Source organism: Petaurus breviceps, unplaced genomic scaffold, assembly GCF_028583685.1.
Source record: "Petaurus breviceps papuanus isolate PSGF00001 unplaced genomic scaffold, PetGlider_PUasm1.0 225, whole genome shotgun sequence".
In the NCBI taxonomy this organism is placed as follows: domain Eukaryota; kingdom Metazoa; phylum Chordata; class Mammalia; order Diprotodontia; family Petauridae; genus Petaurus; species Petaurus breviceps.
The window spans coordinates 2,470,906-2,486,439 of record NW_027185889.1 but is presented as its reverse complement, the minus strand read 5'-3'; the positions used below and the strand labels follow the sequence as shown (position 1 = coordinate 2,486,439).

The window sequence follows — 15,534 nt, the reverse complement described above, 5'->3', positions numbered from 1 at the left end:
ATGCCATAGTGGACAGGATAGTGAATTTGGATTCAGGGAGAACAGACTTCAATTCTGACTTCCAACACTTAGCTGTATGTGCCTGATCAAGTACAAACACCTCGATATCTCTCAGTTTATTCAACTGTAAAATGATATTGTGGGAGTGATGTCATCTGAGGTTTTGTCCATCCTCTAATCGTTGATCATATTAAGCCCAATTATTTCCCTAGTTTTCTGACTCACATTAATATTCTAAAAATTTCCTCCTTTATGAGTCTGAATAACTTTTAGAGTTCAGAATGCTTTACATATATTACCTTATTCCATCCAAAATCTGGTTGTAGGGTGTCACTAATATCATTTCTTGTTTTTCAGTTGAGAAATTACAAAGAAGTGGAGTAAAGAATATTATCCACAAAATATTGGAATGAAAAATATGATGGTCAAGAAAAAGGGATGGGGGGAGGAGTCAATATGGCAAAGTGAAAACAGGAGTTCCATAGGGCTTCAGATCCCACCTCCTCCAATTCATGTGAAAATGAATCTAGACAAACTTTGCAGGTACAGAACACACAAAATGACAGAGAGAAGTTAACCTCACACTGAAGACAACCCAGCAGGCTGGCAAGAAGGGTCTGATCAACAAGGGGGGCAAGTCATCCCATCAACCACAAGGGCCACTACCATGGCTATCACCACAGGGCTGGGACTGGAAAGAGCAAGGTAAGAATGAAATGCAGGGCCCTTGTCCATGACAGTTAATACTCCTGGGACTAACATTACATAGCTCAAAAATTTAAAAGGCCCCAGTCAGGACCTCCAAGGACCAGGGTGGCAGAGAGACACCCATTGTTTCCAACCCCCACCCCACCCTCTGACCCAGAAAACATAATAGTTATTGCCCCCATGGCAAACCCCTAAACAGTAAAGGCCTAGGAACACTAGAGGAAGGCCATGGCTATGGCCTTACCTCAAAATGGGTAGAAATCAGACTGCAAAGACAAAGACTCTGGGATCCTACTATCCTCAGAGGGAGGAACCAAACTAAGAGGGAGACAATGTTGACTCCAACCCACAGCTGAAACATCTAGAGGGAATGGGTCCCAAGCACATAAAGCTTTAATAGATGAGATAAAAAGGATTTTTTTAATACGCTTTATTAACTTCTGATTTACATCATTCATTTCCACCAGATTTTGAGGTACAAATTTTCTCCCCTTTTTTCCCCTACCAACCACCCCAAAATAGCAGTCCCACAGGATATCAACTCCTCCAATCTGCTCTCTCCCATATTTTTTCCCACACCCCTTTCGACTTTTCCAGTGCATTTCTATGCCTCAGTGCCTGTATATCTTATTTCCCAATTACATGTAAGATGGTATTAATAATAATACATATGTATATATACACACAAACATATACATACACACACATACATATATATTTGAATATTTGATTTTAAAACTTTCAATTCCAGATTCATTCCCTTCCTTCCTTCTCACCCACCCTTACTGGGAAGATAAGCAGTTCAGTATAGGTTGTACATGTGTGGATAATGCAAAACAATAACATAGCAGATATATTGTAAAAGACTGACTATATTTCCCTCCCTCCTATCCCACCTCCCACTTGTTCTATTCTGTACTTTGATCCCATCCCTTTTCAAAAGTGGGTGCTTCCAAATTCCCTTCCCCCCAGGCTGCCATTCCTTCCATCAACCCCCTTTAATCCCCTTCCCCCCTACTCTCCTGGAGTGTGAGATACCGTATTTAGTGTGTAATTTACTGCCTCCTCAAGCCAGATTCAATGGGAATAAAGTTCACCCATTCCCTTTTGCATTCTTATTCTTCCCCTCCATTGTAACCATTTTCCCTTGCCTCTTCTATATGAGATAGTTTACCCTAATCTGTCTCTCCCCATCTCCTCTCATTATATTTCTCTCACCTTTTAATTTCACCTTTTAAGTATCATCCCTTCCTGTTAAATTGGTCCTGGGCCCTCTATCTATGTATACCTGTAAACATATATACACATATTCTCATATGTATTCATATGCCCATATACCATCATATATGTATATATATACATATATATATATATATATTTATATGTGTGTATTGATAATCCCTTCAACTACTGAAAAATTTTCATAAGGTACAATTATTGTTTTTCCATGTAGGAATGTTAATAGTTGAACTTTGATAAGTTCCTTATGATTTCTTTTCATTGTTTACCTTCTCATACTTCTCTTGCTTCTTGTATCTGAATGTCAAATTTTCTATTCAACTCTGGTTTTTTCAGAAAGAATGCTTGAAAGTCCTCTATTCCACTGAATGGCGATATTTTCCCCTGAAACCTGATACTCAGTTTTTCTGGGTAGGTGATTCTTGGTTTTAATCTCAGCTCCTTTGACCACTGGAAAATCATAATCCAAGCCCTTCGATCCCTCAGTGTAGAAGCTGCCAGATCCTGGGTTATCCTGATTGTGTTTACACAATATTCAAATTGTTTCTTCCTGGCTGCTTGTAGTATTCCCTCCTTAAACTGAGAAGTCCAGAAGCCAGGTAGAATATTCCTAGGAGTTTTCTTTTGGGGATCTTTTTCAGGAGGAGATCGGTGGATTCTTTCAACCTCTATTTTGCCCTCTGGTACTAAAACATCAGGGCAGTTTTCTTTGACAACTTCCTGGAGGATGATTTCTAGGTTCTTACTTTGATCATGGCTTTCAGGTACTCCAATAATTTTTAAATTATCTCTCCTGGATATTTTTTCCAGGTCAGTGGTTTTACCCAGGAGGTATTTCACATTGCCTTCTATTCTTTCATTTGTTTGGATCTGTTTAACAGCACCTTGATTTCTCATAAAGTCATTAGCTTCCATTTGCTCCAGTCTAATTCGGACACTATGATTCTCTTCATTGAGCTTTTGAGATTATTTTTCCATCTCGCAAATTCGGGTTTTTAAGGCATTCTTCTCCTCATTGCCTTTTTGAGCCTCCTTTGCCATTTGAATCAGTCTGTTTTTTAAGGTATTATTTTCCTCAGTCAGGCTGTTGACTCTTATTTCATTATTTTCTTGCATTGTTTTAATTTCTCTTCCCAATTTTTCCTCCACTTCTCTTATCTTCTTCTTAAGGTCCTCTATCACCTGTAAGCAGCTCCTATTTTCCTTTGATGATTTTGGTGCAGGAGTTCTGATTTCACTGTTTTCTTTCTGTTCGATGCTTTGCTCCTTTTTGTCTCCAAAATGGGAGTGTCATGTTGGAATCTTCTGTCTGCTTTGTTTCCTTTGCCTGCTCATTTTCCACTCAATTACTTGACTTTTGGGCTTTATGCCATAGTAGTATTCTGCCACCAGACAGGGGAGCTTTTGTCCCAAACGCTGGGGTTTTCTCAGCTGCATGAGTTATTAGATGGGTGCCATCTCTGAGGTCTCCACACACTCTGGCAAACTGGACCCACACCCTAGGACCTCCACCCTAGACTTCAATCCAGATCCAAGCAGGTTAAAGCAAGAGCGATTACCCCTCAGACTGATGCTTGTTCCCCCTACACTCTGCAGGCAAGGACCTGAAGCTGCCACATATCACTGGCTGGCTGTGCTGGTGTCTCAGCGGCTTCTCACCCTGGGGGGGAAAAAGCCAAGCACTCCCACTTACTGGTCCCAAAGTCCAGACTGCACTGGCCTCTCACTTTGTCCTTCGCATCTATGTGTTGATAAATCTGGAAACGGCCACAGATGCTGCTGATCTGGAGTGCCTCTGGCTGGGGGCTGGTCAGGCCCGCCCTGGGGCTAAGGCATAGGCATGGGGCTGGGCTTAGCTCCCAGAGCGCTGCACTGGATTCCTGCCGGCCTGCCGGGCTGTCTTCAGTGGGAGGTTAGCTTCTCTGTGTCATGGATTGGGGAAGGTGGAAGCCGGGACCGCGGGAAGGTCGGGCTTCTACTCCGCCATCTTGGCTCCACCCCCCATCATACTCACCTGTATATCTTATTTCCCAATCACATGTAAAATAGTATTAATAATAGTATATCTATGTTTGAATATTTGATTTTAAATTTTGAAATTCAGACTCATTCCCTTCCTCCCCCACCAGCTGCCCCCACTGGGAAGATAAGTGTATAAGTTGTATATGTGTGGATAATGCAAAACAATAATGTCATAGATATATTGTAAAAGACTAACTACATTTCCCTCCCTCCCATCCAACCTCCCACACACTCCATTCTTTGCCCTGATCTCTTCCCTTCGCAAAGCGGGTGCCTCCAAAATCCCTCCCCCCCCAAACTGCCCTCCCTTCCATCATGTCCCCTCTCATCCATGCCCCCTACTCTCCTGGAGGGTGAGATACCCTATTTAGTGTGCATTTCATTCCCTCCTCAAGCCAAATTCAATGGGAATAAGGTTGACCCATTCCCTTTTGCCTTCCTGTTCTTTCCCTCCATTGTAACCATTTTCCCTTGCCTATTCTGTATAAGATAGTTTATCCCATTCTCTCTTGCCCTATCTCCTCTCATTATATTCCTTTCTCACCTCTTAATTTCACCTTTTAAGTATCATCCTTTCCTGTTAAATAGGACCTGGGTCCTGTATCTATTTATACTTGTTAACATATATAAATATTTTCTCATACGTATTAATATGCCCATATACCCTCATATAAAGATATACGTGCACACGCACACACACACAAACATACACACACACACATATTCCCTTCAACTACTGAGAAAAGTTTCATAAGTTACAATTATTGTTTTTCCATGTAGGAATTTTAATAGTTTAATTGATGAGTTCTTTATGATTTCTTTTCCCTGTTTACCTTCTCATGTTCACTTGCTTCTTGTATCTGAATGTCAAATTTTCTGTTCAACACTGGTTTTTTTTTTTCAGCAAGAATGCTTGAAAATCCTTTATTCCACTGAATGATTATATCTTCCCTTGAAACATGACACTCTGTTTTGCTGGTTAGTTGTCTCTTGATTTTAATCCCAGCGCCTTTGACCTCTAGAATATCATATTCCAAGCCGATTGATCCCTCAGTATACAAGCTGCCAGATTCTGGGTTATCCTGATTTTGTTTCCACAATATTCAAATGGTTTCCTCCTGCCTGCTTGTAGTATTTTATCCTTAATCTGGGAATCCAGAATCTGGCTATAATATTCCTAGGAGTTTTCTTTTTGGGATCTTTTTCAGGAGGTGACCAGTGGATTCTTTCAACCTCTATTTTTCCATCTGGTTCTAAAACATCAGGGCAGTTTTCTTTGAGTACTTCCTGGAGGATGATTTTTAGGTTGTTACTTTGATTATGGTTTTCAAGTAGTCTAATAATTTTTAAATTATCTCTCCTGGATCTATTTTCCAGGTCAGTAGTTTTTTCCTGTGAGATATTTCACATTGCCTTCTATTCTTTCAATTGTTTGGATCTGTTTAACAACATCTTTATTTCTCATGTCATTAGCCTCCATATGCTACAATCTAACTCTGAAGCAATAATTCTCCTCATTGAGCTTTTGAGATTCTTTTTCCATCTGGAAAATTTGGCTTTTTAATGCACTGTTCTCCTCGTTGCATTTTTGAGCCTCTTTTGCCATTTGAGTTAGTTTATTTTTTAAGGTAGTATTTTCCTCCGTCAGGCTGTTGACTATCAGTTTGTAATTTTCTTGCATTGTTCTCATTTATCTTCCCAATTTTTCCTCCACTTCTCTTGTCTGCTTCTTAGGGTCCTCTATGGCCTGTAACCAGCTCGTATTTTTCTTTGAAGCTTTTGGTGAAGGAGTTCTGACTTCACTATCTTCCTCCTTTTCCATACTTTGCTTCTTTTGGTCCCCAAAATAGGAGTCTAATGTTGGAATATTCTGTCTGCTTTTGTTTCCTTTGCCTGATCATGTTGCCCCTCAGTCACCTGAACCCTGGGATTTTTGCCACAGTAGGACTCTGCCACCAGACGGGGAACTTTCATCCAAAATGCTGGGGTTTTCTCAGCTGCCGGAGGCATTAGATGGGTGCCCTCTCTGAGGTCTCCACACACTCTGGCAAGCTGGACAGACATCCCAGGACCTCCACCTTAGACTGCAGTCCAGACACAAGAAGATTAATGCAAGAATGATTAGCCCTCAGGCTGGTGCTTGGTCCCCCTACACTCTGTAGTCCAGGAGCTGAAGCCACCAAGTGGCTCTGGGTGGCTTTGCTGGTGTCTCAGAGGCTTCTAGCCCTGGGGGCAAAAGCCACACACTCCCCCTTATTGGGTCCCAAAGTCCATACTGCACTGACCTCTCATTTTGTCGTTTGCATCTATGTGTGGATAAATATGGAAACAGCCATGGCTGCTGCTGATATGGAGTTCCTCTGACCAACTGCTGGTCAGGCCCGTCCTGGAGCTAAATCCTCGGCATGGAATTGAGCTCAGCCCTGAGCTGGCTGATTCCTGCTGGCCTGCCAGGCTGTTCTCATCGAGAAATTAGCTTCTCTGTGTCATTTTGTGGGTTCTGCAGCTCCAAAGTTTGTTTAAAGTCCTCTTTTTACATGGATTGGGGAAGGTGGAAACCAGAGTAGGGGAAAGGTCCTACTTCTACTCCTCCATCTTGACTAAGACCCCTAAAAGGAACTTTGAAAATGAAATGAGAGAGATAGAAGACAAAATGAATAATACTTCTAAGAGGAAAATTGCAAAACTAGAAAAAACACTATAATGAAGAAAACAGCTCCTTAAAAACAACAGTAGGTGATAAGGAAAAGGAGCTGAAAAAAATAACCAATGGAAAATAATTTGCTAAAAACTAGTATCAACCCAATTGAAACAAATAACTCTATGAGGAACCAACAATTAGTAAAAAAAAAAAAAAAACAACAAAATTGAAAAATTAGAAAAAGAGGCAAAATAACTCAATGGAAATATAACTGACCTGGAAAACAAGATCCCAGAGAGATAACCTGAGAATCATAGGCCTACCAGAAAATTATGATGAAAAAATGAGCCTCTACCATATCCTCCAAGAGCTCATCAAGGATAACTGCCCTGAGATACTAGAACCTGAGGATAAAATAGAAATTGAGAAAATCCAACGGACACCTCCTGAATGATATCCCAAACTGTACAGTCCTTAAAATGTTGTGGCCAAACTCCAGAACTACCAGGTAAAGGAGAAAATACTTCAAGTGGCCAGAACGTAACAATTCAAATATTGAGGAACCACAAGTAGGATTTCACAGGATTTGGAAGCCTCTACACTGAACAAATGAAAGTAGCGAAATATATCATTCTCAGATCATGATACAAAAAATATCATATGCAAGAAATATCCAGGGAAAGACAGACTAAAAACTAATGAGAAACTAAACAATTTAATCCTAAAGAATGAGTGGGTCAAACAAGAAATCTTAGAAACAACCAGTAACTTCATTCAAGAGAATGACAACAATGAGACAACATACCAAAATTTGTGGGGTGGAGAAAAGGCAGTCCTTAGGGGAAGTTTTATATCCCTGAGTCCATACATGACTAAATTAGAGAAAAGGGAAGTCAATGAATTGGACATGCAATTGAAAAAGCTGGAAAAAAAATTGAAAATCCCCAGTTAAATTCTAAATTGGAAATATTGAAAACCAAAGGAAAAATTAAGAAAACTATTGAATTAATAAATAAAACAAATAACTTGATTTATTAAAAAAACAATAAAATTGATAAGCCATTAGTCAATATAATAAAAAAAGAAAACTACATTATGAGTATCACAAATGAAAAGGGTGAAGGAAATTAAAACAATAATTAGGAATTATTTTGTCCAATTGTATGCACATAAATTTGATATTCTTAGTAAAATGGATGAATATTTCCAAAAATATAAGATGCCCAGATTAAATGAAGAGGAAGTAAATTTCTTAAATAACCCCATCTCAGAAAAAAGAAATCAAAAAGTCATCAGAGAACTCCCTAGGAAACAAATCTCCAGGGCCAGATGACATTACTAGTGAATTCTATCAAACATTTAAAGAACAATTGATTCCATTACTCTACAAATTATTTGGGAAAATTAGTGAAGAATGAGTCCTGCCAAATTATTTTTATGACACAAATATGGTACTGATACCTAAATCAGGAAGAGATAAAACAGAGAAAGAAAATTATAGGCCAATTTCCCTTATGAATAAAGATGCAAAAATTTTAAATAAAATATTAGCAAAAAGAATACAACAACTTATGACAAGAATAATTCACTTTGATGAGTTCAGATTTATTCCAGGAATGCAAGGATGGTTTTGTATTAGGAAAACCATCAGTATAATTGATCATATCAAAAACAAAACTAGCAAAAACCACATGATTATCTCAATAGATGCAGAAAAGGCTTTTGATAAAATACATCCATTCCTACTCAAAACACTAGAAAGAGTAGGAATATATGGAGCCTTCCTTAAAATAATAGTTAACATCTATTTAATGCCATCAGCAAGTATTATATTTAATGGGGAGAAGCTAGAAGCATTTCCAATAATATCAGGGGTGAAACAAGGATGTCCACTATCACCCCTCTTATTTAATCGAGTATTAGAAATGATAAAGTAGCAATAAGTGAAGAAAAATAAATTAAAGGAATCAAATTAGGCAAAGAAGGGATCAAGTTATCATTTATTGCAGATGATATGATGATATACTTAGAGAATCCTAGAGAATAAAGTTAAAAACTACTTGAGACAATATATAAATTTGGCAAAGTTGCAGGATATAAAATAAAGCCTCATAAATCCTTGGCCTTCCTATATATTTCTAATGAAATTCAACAGCAAGAGTTAGAAATCCCGTTTAAAGTTACTATAGACATTATTAAATTTGGGGGCATCTACCTGACAAAACCAATCTAAGACCTGTATGAACACAACTACAAAACACCTCTCACACAAATAAAGTAAAATTAAACTAATTGGAAAGACATCAATTGATCCTGGCTGGGTCGAGCTATTGTAATAAAAATGACAATTTTACCCAAATTAAATCATATATTTAGTGCCATACCAATCAGCTTACCAAAAAACAACCTTATAGAGCTACCATAAATAGTAATAAAATTCATTTGGAAGAGAAAAAAGTCTAGAATATCAAGGGAATGAAAAGAAATGCTAGGTATGGTGCACTAGCTATACCAGATTTTAATCTGTATTATAAAGCAGAAATCCTCAAAACTACTTGTACTGGCTGAGGAACAGAGTAGTGGATCAATGGAATAGGTTGTGTACAAAAGACTAGCTGTCAATAACTATAGTAATCTACTGTTTGTTAAACCCAAAGACCTCAGTTTTGGGGACAAGAAATCAGTATTTGACAAAATTGCTGAGAAAACTGAAATATAGTATGTCAGAATTTGGCCATAGACCATTATCTAACACCATGTACCAAAATCAAATCGAAATGGGTACATGATACAGGTTTAAATACTGATACTGTAAGCAATCTGGGAAAGCAAGGAATAGTTTACCTGTCAGATTTGTGGCAACGGTAAGACTTTATGACCAAACAAGAATTAGAAAGCAATATAAAATGCAAAATGGAAAATTTTGATTACATTAAATTGAAAAGCTTCTGTAAAAACAAAGCCAATGTAACCAGGACTAGGAGGGATGTGGAAAATTGGGAAAGAATTTTTATAACCTATGTCACTGATAAAGAACTCACTTCTAAAAAATACAGAAAATTGATTCAAATCTTTAAGAATATAAGTCACTCCCCATTTGATAAATGGTCAAAGGATATGGGCAGGCAATTTTCAGAGGAAGAAATTAAAGATATTAATAAGCATATTAAAATGCTCTAAACCACTATTGATTAGAGAAATGCAAATCAAAACAACTCTGAGGTACCACATCTCACCAGTCAGATTGGCCAAGATGACAAAACAGGAAAATGACAAATTCTGGAGAGGAAGTGGGCAAATTGGAACACTAATGCATTACTGGTGGAGTTGTGAACTGATCCAACCATTATGGAGAGCAATCTGGGATTATGCTGAAAGACCTATAAATAATTTCATACCCTTTTATCCAGCGATACCACTTCTAGGGTTGTATCCCAAAGAGATCATAGAACTAGGAAAACTATCCATATGTACAAAAATATTATAGCAGCTCTTTTTGTGGTGGCAAAGAATTGGAAATGAGGGGGGTGCCCATCAATTGGGGAATGGCTGAACAAGTTGTGGTATATACATGTTATAGAATACTATTGTGCTATAAGAGGAGAAGATGGACTTCATATTTACCTGGAGAGGCTTATACGATCTTATGTTGAGTAAGAACAGTAGAGCCAGGGGGAACTTGTACACAATTATAGACACAACTTATGTGTGATGACCAACGTTTATAATCTGGACTCTTCTAAGCCATCCAGAGTCATAAGCCAAACCCAAAGACTCATGATGGAGAGAGATGTTTACATCCAAAGAAAGAACTGAGTTTGAATGCAGACTGAAGCAAACTACCTGCTCCTTTTCTTTTTCTTGTTTGGTTTTGTTTCCTCTTTCACATTGTTCATTCCATCTGATACAATCCTTCTTTATAACCTGAGAAATGCCTAAGGTGAAAGTATTTGCAGATATTATACTTGATTGTATGATGCCATGGGGGGCAGAGCGGAGGGAGTAAATATTTGAAACTCAAGTAATTGTGGTAAAGAATCTTGCAAACTAAAAGTAAACAAATAAATAGAGACTAAAAAAAATGAAAAAAAATAGAAAAAAATAGACTCAATCAGATGGCAAAAGAGGCTGACAAAGGCACTGAGGGAAAGAATGCCTTAAAAAGCCACATTTGCCAGATGGAAAAATATCTCAAAAGCTCATTGAAGAGAATCACTACTTCAGAAATATCCTGGAGCAAATTGAAGCTAATGACTTTAAGAGAAATCAAGATACTATGAAACATATTCAAACAAATGAAAAAAAATAGAAGGCAGTGTGAAATATCTCACTTGAAAAACCACTGATATGGAAAATAGATGGAGGAGAGATAATTTAAAAATTACTGGACTACCTGAAAGTCATGATCAAAAAAAGAACCTAGAAATAATCCTACAAGAAATTCTCAAGGAAAATTGCACTGATGTTTTAGAACCAGAGGGCAAAGGACAGGTTGAAAGAATACACCTCATGTAAAAGATCCCAAAAAGTAAACTCCTAGGAATGTTATAGCCAGGTTCCAGAATTCCCAGATCAAGGATAGAGTATTACAAGCAGTCAGGAAGAAATAATTTGAATATTGTGAAAACACAATCAAGTTAACACAGGATCTGGAAGATTCAACACTGAGGCATCAAAGTGCTTGCAATATGAAATATTCTGGAGGTCAAAAAAGCTAGTATTAAAATCAAGAATCACCTACCCAGCAAACCTGAGTGTTGTGTTTCAGGGGAAAATGTGGTCATTCAGTAAAATAGAGGACTTTCTATATTCATGATGAAAAAAAAAAACAGACTTAAATAGAAAATTTGACTTTCAGATACAAGAAGCAAGAGAAGCATGAGAAGGTAAACACGGAAAAGAAATCATAAAGAACTTAACAAAGTGAACTATTTATTTTCCTACATAGAAAAATGATAATTGTAACTTATTAAATTTTTCTCAGTTTCTGAATAGTTGAAACTAATAGAAATGTATGTATATGTATATATGCTTACATATGTATGTGGACATATATATATATATATGTGTGTGTGTGTCTATATAACAGGTTATATGGGCATATAAATACATATGTGAGTATCTGTATATATGTGTACAGGTATACATAGACAGAGGGCACAGAACCAATTTAATAGGAAATGATGATTCTTGGGAGATTAAATTAAGAGGTGAGAGATGAATATAATGAGAGGAGTTGGTGAGAGACAGTATGGGGTAATTTATCTTGTATTTAAGGGTCAAGGGAAAACTGTTACAATGGAGGGGAAGAACAGGAAGGCCAAAGGGAATGAGTCAACCTTCTTCTCATTGAATTTGGCTTAGGAAGTGAATGACATACACACTGAATAGGGTATATCACCCTACAGGAGAGTTGGGGGAAAGGGGATGAGAAGGGGTGAGGATGGAAGGGAGGGCAAGCTGGGGTGGAGGGAAATTGGAAGCACCTACTTTTGAAAAGGGACAGGATCAAAGTAGAAAAGAGATCAAGAGGGGGTTTGGATAGGATGGAGGGAAATATAGTCAGTCTTTCACAATATATCCACTATGGAAATGTTATGTTTAGCTACACATGTAGAATGTATATTGAATTTCTTATATTCCCAGTAAGGGAGGGTGACAAGGGAAGAAGGAAAAGTATGTGGAATTCAAAGTTGTAAAATTATATATACATATATATAACATTATTAATATTACTTTATATGCCAATAGGAATTAAGATATACAAGCACTGGTGCATAGAGATCAACCATGCCCTACTGAAAAGTCAGAGGAGGAATGGAAAAAGACATAGGAGAGAGTAGGTTGGGGTAGGGGAAATTCATTGGGATTGCTATTTTGGGGGTGGTGGGTAGGGGAAAATGGGGAGAAAATTTGCAACTCAAAATATTGTGGAAATGAATGATGTAAATTTAAAAAAAGAGAGAAAAATAAACACAAAAAGATTACAAAGTCTAGTAAAAGGATTAAAAAAAAACAAGAAAAAAGTGATAACCAATTAAAGCTAGTGTCCCCAATTGATAGCCACATCTTTTTTTTTGGCAAGATTTGGCTCTCAGATTATTGAATGGACGTCTTCTTTTGATATAATGGAAAGATCTAGATGAAAATTGAGCGGGAGTGGGAGGGAGTGGACGAGTTGATAGTTGTTTAACTGAAACAGTGACTTCATCAATAAGGTAATAGAATCATATGAACACTATTTATAACAGTAGGGAAGGTTAAACCATCTATCCTACACAGACTTAAATCTAGACTTTCTGGATCCTAGTGTAGGACCGTTTCTGTTTAATTTCCTTTACAAAATAATCCTTACTTTTTTTTTTTTTTTTGGTGAGGTATCTGAGACTTAAAAATATTAACTGGCAGGTGGAGCCAAGATGGCAAGGTAAAAATAGGATTTCTGCTCGGCTCCTTCTCCTGCTTCCACTTCTTCCAATTCATGTAAAAATAACTCCAGACAAACTCTGGAGCTACAAAACCTACAAAATGGCAGAGAGAAGCTAACCCCCCACTGAAGACAGCCCAGTAGGCTTGCAGGAAGGGACCAGAGCAGCACTCTGGGAGCAAAAGTCCCACATGAGCCAGAGGTTTTAGCCTCATGGGGGCCACAACCAGCTGCCAGAAGGAGGGACTTCAGATCACCAGTAGCTGTGGCAGTTTCCAGAATTATCAACCCATAGACCCTAAGGATAAAGTGAGAGGTCAGTTAAGGGTCCTTGGGAACTGGGAGTTCTGGAGTTTGGTTTGGCCTTTTCCCCCAGGGTGAGAAGCTGCTGAGGGATGGCGGCCATGCAGCCACCATCACTTGACTGCTTCAGAGCTCCTGGCCTGCAGATAGTAGAGGAACAAAACAACCAGTCTGAGGTCTAATCACTCTTGCTTTTATCTGCTTGGATCTGGATCACTGTCTAGGGTAGAGTACCTGTTGTGTGTGACAAGTTTGCCAGAGAATTTGGAGGCTTCAGAGAGGACACCCAACCAATAGCTACAGCAGCTGCAAAAACCCCAGAGAAAGTAAAAAATCTCTGCTCTCTGGTAGCAGAGTTATACTGCGGCAAAAAAGCTCAAAAGTCAAGTAATTGAGTGGCAACATGAACAAGTAAAAGAAGCAAAGCACGCCGAGTAATCCAACATTAGATTTCTATTTTGGGGACAAAAAGGATCAAAGCATGGAAAAGGAGGAAGACAGCACAGTCAGAACTCCTGCACTAAAAGCTTCCAAGAAAAACATGAGCTGGAAACAGTCCATAAAGGAGCTTAAAAATGGTTTTGAAAATCAAATAAGAGAAGAGGAGAAAAAATTGGGAAGAGAAATGAGAATGATCCAAGAAAATCATGAAATGAGAGTCAACAAACTGACTGAAGAATATAACACCTTAAAAATACACTAAGTAAGATGGCAAAAGAATCTCAAAAAGCCAACGAGGAAAAGATTGCCTTAAAAAGCCAAATTTGCTAGATGGAAAAAGAATCTCAAAAGTTTACTGAAGAAAGTCATTCCTTCAGAATTAGATTGGAGCAAATGGAAACTAGTGAATTTATGAGAAATCAAGATACTATGAAACAGACCAAAATAAATGAAAAAGATAGAAGGCAATGTGTAATATCTCATTGGGAAAACCACTGACCTGGAAAATAGATCCAGGAGAGATAATTTAGAAATTACTGGACTACCTGAAAGCCATGATCAAAAAAAGAACCTAGAAATCATCCTTCAAGAAATTCTCAAGGAAAACTGCCTGACGTTTTAGAACCAGAGGGAAAAATAAAGGACTAATATATCCACTGATCACCTCCTGAAAAGATCCACAAAAAGAAAACTCCTAGGAATATTATAGCCAAGTTTCAGAGTTCCCAGATCAAGGAGAAAATATTACAAGCAACAATTTGAATATTGTGGTAACACAATCGGGATAACACAGGATCTGGCAGCTTCTTCACTGAGATATTGAAGTTCTTGGAATAAGATATTCCAGAGGTTGAAGGAGCTGGTATTAAAACCAAGAATCACCTACCCAGCAAAACTGAGTGTCATGTTTCAGGGGAAAATACAGTAATTCAATGGAATAGAGGACTTTCAAGCATTCATGATGAAAAAAAACCCAGAGTTGAATACAAAATTTGACATTCAGATACAAGAAGCAAGAGAAACATCTGAAGGGAGAAGAAGTGGAAAACTGGGGGGCACATCCCTTAGGCTCTTCAAATGGGTGCCAGTAGGTGACAGCAAAAAAAAAAGAAGAAATCCAAATTGCAAAATTCAGCATCCCTAGAACCTAATAGTTTTACCTCTGACTCCTCTGCCAACTCTTCTCTTCTCTTTGAATTTCAAGATGAGAACAGCAACCAGAGCTCCATGTCTGACGTCTATCAACTAAAGTTGGACAGTAGCACTACCTCAAGACCCAGGCCCCAGAATAGTGAGTCACTGAGCCCAGCACACACCTCTGATTTCAGAAAAGATGATTCCCAGCCACCTATATCAGGACAGAAGATCCTGAAGGAACCATAACTGCCTGCTTCTGAAGTGGCTGATTAACCTTTCTCCCTCACCAAGGAAGAACCAGTTCTACTAAAGACATTGGCTGTGGAGGACAAAGAGGACTCAGGCACCCCCCCACTGAAGTGCTTCTGCATGGAGCAGTCTTCTGTGCTGCATACAGCATCAGAAAGCTAGCGCCACCTGACCTCCCTGCCCACTTGACTCCTAGACTCTTATTTATTGAATGCTGGCCCTGGCTGTTCTGTATTTCTGGGGTGAAGGCAAACATTGAGGTAAAGAGACTGCAGGTCTTAGACCCCTTGGCTGAAAGGTTGCAGTTTTAAGGTGGCCAAAGGACTTGGGGTCATGGTGTCATCTTTCCTTCCCTGGTACCTGTTTG

At 38.3% G+C, this 15,534-nt stretch overlaps 1 pseudogene; it reads left to right on the top strand.

Annotated features, from left to right (window-relative positions):
- Positions 1-667: 667 nt before the first annotated feature.
- Positions 668-15,329, top strand: LOC138166570 (B-cell CLL/lymphoma 7 protein family member B pseudogene; annotated as a pseudogene).
- Positions 15,330-15,534: the final 205 nt, after the last annotated feature.